Source organism: Nyctereutes procyonoides, unplaced genomic scaffold (genome assembly GCF_905146905.1).
Source record: "Nyctereutes procyonoides isolate TBG_1078 unplaced genomic scaffold, NYPRO_anot_genome, whole genome shotgun sequence".
NCBI classification, from domain to species: domain Eukaryota; kingdom Metazoa; phylum Chordata; class Mammalia; order Carnivora; family Canidae; genus Nyctereutes; species Nyctereutes procyonoides.
The window spans coordinates 9805355-9810523 of record NW_026575132.1 but is presented as its reverse complement, the minus strand read 5'-3'; the positions used below and the strand labels follow the sequence as shown (position 1 = coordinate 9810523).

At 40.0% G+C, this 5169-nt stretch overlaps 1 pseudogene; it reads right to left on the bottom strand.

Moving 5' to 3' along the window:
* Positions 1-4574: 4574 nt before the first annotated feature.
* On the bottom strand, positions 4575-5169 carry LOC129522688 (translationally-controlled tumor protein-like; annotated as a pseudogene).

The following is a 5169-nucleotide window of genomic DNA, read 5'->3' as shown; positions in this document are numbered from 1 at the left end:
GACATGGAGATTCCTCTGGATTTGAGGCCATAGGACGAGTAGGAGGCATTCTTTGCAGTGAGTGATGATGGGAGCAGTTCCCAGGGAAACACAATGATAAATGGACTTGGTGTTTGTAGGAACTGAGAATGATCTATAGAGTGCAAGAGGGCCCTGAGTCAGACATCCACTGAGCTGCAGGAGATAATAAAGATACTAGAAACATAGGCGTGGTATAGAATTGGGGCAGAGAAAGAAGATAAGGACAGTCTAGTTACAACTGGCCAAAGACTCACCAGTTCTTGGATGAGGTATGAATTTTTAATTAATATCAAAGGGCCATTCCATATAATTTTTGTTCGATTTTCTTTAATGACATCTCAGTTACATAAAATTTTAAATAATTTCTAAAGGTTCAGGGATACATAACTAATTCTTGGTACATAAGGAAAAAATGCCCTCCAAGGATTGTTATTATAGGGATCTGGATTGAATGGCATTCCAAGAATCTTATGTCTGTAGTTTGCAAGCCCAGTAAGTAGGCCCCCATAAAGCAATGCGTTAAGAAAAAAATTACCTGATAATTTTGGTATAATTGGTTTTGGAAAGGGGAGATAAGTATCAGCATTCAAAAATCTCTCCAGGTGATTGTAATGTGTACCAAGGATTAAGACTACTGCTTAAAAGAGTGGTCTTTGCTGGGTTATTTCTGCTTAGGGGGGCTGTGAGTCCCAGGAGCACCCGGAAATACCATGGCTGGAGGTAATGAGGATAAAGACCACAAGTCCTGGCTTATAGCTTATATCCCAAGAGGCCACACCTAGATAATCATGGCAGGTAGGTTGGTAGGCAATGGTATGTCATAATCTCAGGTTTACAAGGGCACTGGGGGAAAACAAATTACAAACTATATTTGTGAAAACTCTCTGGGGCCCCTAAAGAAATCCTTGTAAAGTCTGGAATTAAGCTAAATATCTTGTTAGTAAAATCTCAATAATTGAAGCATATATATAATCACTAATATTTCTTTTCTTTTTAAGTAGTCTCCATACCTAGTATGGAGTTAAGAGTTGGACACGCAGCTGACTGAGCCACCCAGGTGCTCCCAGCCATTAATATTTATGAGGATGTTTTATATAAAAAAAAATTAAGCAAATGACAATGGGTAAAATCCTCTAAAATTGAATATATAAGCAGAAACAAATGAACCTAGCTGTATATAAAATTGATATTTCCCAAAACCATTAATCCAAGTAAACTTTGAACGTGATACTTGGGCTACACACTCTCAGTAGGAAAGACTGTTAGAATAAAAAGAAAACTGTGTTTAGTAAGTTTGTGAATGGCAGTGTTGAGGGTAGTGATTCTGGAACCAATTTGAATATACTGTATGACTGAGCAAATGAATAAGTACATGTATATTGTTGGGAACTAGGCTTTTCACTGCAGGTGAGGGGAAATCCAAATATGGAGTTGGGGAAAGTGAGGAAGAACCTTGTGGTGTCAGATCAGAATTAGAGGTATTGGTATGGCCTCATTTCTTTAAAAAAAAAATATATTTCCTAGCTCTGTCCACTGAAAAAGCCTAAAAGCAAAGATTGCCCAGTAGCATCAGATCTAGTGTCTAAATATTATTTTCCACTGGAAGGAACCAAGGTTCACTGGGGAGGGTGGGCGGGAGAAGGCCAGTTCCAGATCTGGGATAAGGAAGGGACAAAGTAAACCTGAAACATCTCGTTGAGCCAGAAAGTATTCAGAGACTGAAGAATCTATGTCAAAATGATACAGAAACTACCTCAAAGGGGTACATTTAGGATGATTTGAGCATCAAAAATAATGGCCAGTATGGATTTTGACACATTAATTAAAAAAAAGAATCTATGAGTCTATATTGATACAAAAAAAAATTAAAGCCCTTTACAGAAAAATGCCAAGTAATCAATACAAGTGCATAAGAGAGCTAGAAGAAATCACCAGGCAATTGTCAGTGACATTAAAACTAATGAGTGAGGGCTGCCTGGGTGGCTCAGTTGGTTGAGCCTCTGACTCTTGACTTTGGCCCAGGTCGTGATTTCATGGTCTCAGGATGGAGCCCGTGTCAGGCCCCTGCTGAGTCTGCTTGTCTCTCTCTCCCTCTGCTCTCTCTCTCTCTCTCTCTCTCTGACATTAATAAATTAAATTAAAGAGTGAAAGACTCCTGGGGAACAGAATTTCATTCATTCAAATGAGCACTTCACAGATAGCTTATTCACCTCACAAGGGAAAGCCTCCCTTGCATACAATGAACCTAGAGGTACCACTATAACCAGATCATCAGACTGAGCATCACTGATAATGGGCCACACGAATGTCATGTGCCTCTGGATGTGATGCCCTCAAAAGACATCCCTGCCAGAAATGGTTAGTCTACTCAGGAGGGAACAACCATCGAAAGCAAACTAAGGAATACTCTCCTGAGCAAGTCTCCTGGCTCTTTAAAAATATTCATGCCATGAAAAAAAAAAAAGGCTAAGAAACTGTTTTAGATTAAAGGAGATAAAAGAGACAGGCAGTGCACAATCCCGGATTCAGTCCTGGACCAGAAAAAAACAAATAAACCTCAAGACATTTTCAAACCAATTAGAGAAATCTGAAAAAGACTCATATATTATTTTTTAAAGATTTTATTTATTTATTCATGAAAATAAATGAGAGAGAGAGAGAGAGAGAGAGAGAGAGGAGCAGAGGGAGAAGCAGGTTCCCTGCAAGGAGCCTGATACGGGACTCGATCCTGGATCCTGGGTTCACGCCCTGAGCTGAAGGCAGATGCTCAACGCTGAGCCACTCAGGCGTTCCTCATATGTTACTATATCAGAAATATTATTCTATCAATGTTAAGTTTCCCAAGAAAGTTGGGCTGTGATTATGAAGGAGAATACTGTAAGAATATGTGTGTACATATATTTTTTAACATATTTGATTTCTTTATTATGTTTTGCTATTTTTAAATTTTTTATTCTGAAAACTTCAACCACTCAGAAGAATGAACATTGATAGAGGAGGGTGTAGGGGGAACAGAGAGAGCGAGGAGGGCACAAATGAAGCAAAATATTAATAATGGTGAATCCAGGCTAAGAGTGTACAGGTGTTCATTTTTCTAAATGATTGAAAATTTTCAAAATAAGAAATTCAAATAGTAAAACTTAAGAGAAATATGTTGAATAGTTAAAAAAAACATTTAAGAGGTAACTGGGAGGATTTTCTGCAGGAATTGAGGGTGAGGGAGAGATTAAAAAACATTACTTGGTTTTCTGCCTTATGTGAGTAGGTAAATGATAAGGTCATTATTCAAGGTCAAAAATAAAGTAAGAATTTGGCTTAAAGAAGAAGATGGTTAGTTGAGTTTTGATCTTGTTGATTTTGAAGTGATCATGGCTCAACCAAATGAAATATCATAAATATGAAAGTGAGATCTTTAAGGGAAAGATCAGAGCTAGGAGATGTATCTTGGATAATTATCAGTCTGGAGAGGGTAAAGATGAGAGGCAGTGAGCACCAGTGAGACCTTGAAAAACAAGAGTGAGTGGGGTGCCTGGGTGGCTCAGTGGGGTTAAATGCCTGCCATGGCCTCAGGTCATGATCCCAGAGTCCTAGGATTGAGCCCCACATTGGTCTCCCTGCTCAGTGGGGAGTGTGCTTTTCCCTCTGACCCTCCCCCATCCCATGCTCTCCCTCTTACTCTCTCTCTCAAATAAATAAAATCTTAAAAAACAAAACAAAAAAAAAGATTAAGAAGAGTGAGGAGTGGACTATGGGGATCCAATGGAACTCTCACATTTAATGCAGCTCTTAATCTAAGCTTCAAGGAGTCTGGGAGACCCCCAGTGTTCACCAATACCCAATTCTCTTCCTTTCTGAGCATCTAACTGCATTTCTCAGCTTCTCCGGCTTCTAAGTGACATGGTATGACCGAGTTCCGGCCAGTGGAGTGGGAGGCAGGATCATATGCATCTTTCATCTGCCCTCCTAGTGCCTCACTGGCTACAGCTACACTTCTCAGACCACACACCTTGGTCTGGCACAGTTCAGAAAATATCACCACCAGATCACGGAGTCCCATCAGCTGCATATTTAACTTACACATGAACTTCAACATTCCCTGAAATTGGGACTCCTCGATTTCATTTTATTTTTTCCAACTGTTATCTGTCTCCTTTTTATTCTTTTGGTAATCTCTTCCAGAGTTAACTACTTCCGTTTGTAGGTGATGAAATGTGTAAGAAATTCACTTCAAATGTTAGCCCAGCTCTGAGCCTGGTCTGTCCCTTTACTTGAACTCAGAATTAAGTTTTTGGTTCTTGTTTTTTATGTTCTAAGTCCCAGAAGTACAAGTTCTCTGCAGGCAGTCTTACGCTTTCTAGCAGTTGTCTACAACCAGGCTCCAGCTTCTTCAGGACACTACTACACAGGATGGATTTAAAAATGTGTTAAACTAAGAGGAATTCTCTCAAATGAGTTTATATGCCTTTTATTTTTAGACAATCTACATGACATGTTTTTTTCTTAAAAACAGTGCGTCTGCTCCAAATAGAGCAAGGTCAAAGTAAATGAAGACCTCAAGATGACATCAGTCCCATTTGTCTAAGTCCTGGAGTTGCGTGGATGAAGAGCAGCAGCAAGTTAGGACAACAGGTGATATATTTAAAGTAATAGCCAAGTTCGTTAACATTTTTTTCCATTTCTAAACCATTCTTAAAGAAAATCATATATGAGGTCACACCATCCTCACGGTAGTCCCAGAGTACAACCGTGCCATCTGGACTCACGTTTTCACCAATAAAGATTTGAAATTAGCAAGGATGTGCTCAATTTGTCCTGCAGCCCCTGTCATAAAGGGCTTTACTCTTTCTGGCCTCTGTCTTCAAGTTTGCCTTTGACTGATTTCATGTAATTTTTGATGAACTTCTTGTAGGCTTCCTTTGTGAAGCTGGCTTCCTGCAAGTGATGGCTCAGACAACACCTACGCCTCTGGGCCTGCAGCAGAGCCTGCAGCAGAGGCATTTCCACCAATGAGCGAGTCATCAATGTTACCCTCTGTCCTACTGACCATCTTCCCTTCCACCTCCAGCCACAGCCCGTCTGAGATCTCCCAGATCTGGTGGATGTCAGAGAACATCTCATCATGGCTGATGAGGTCCCATAGATGATCAT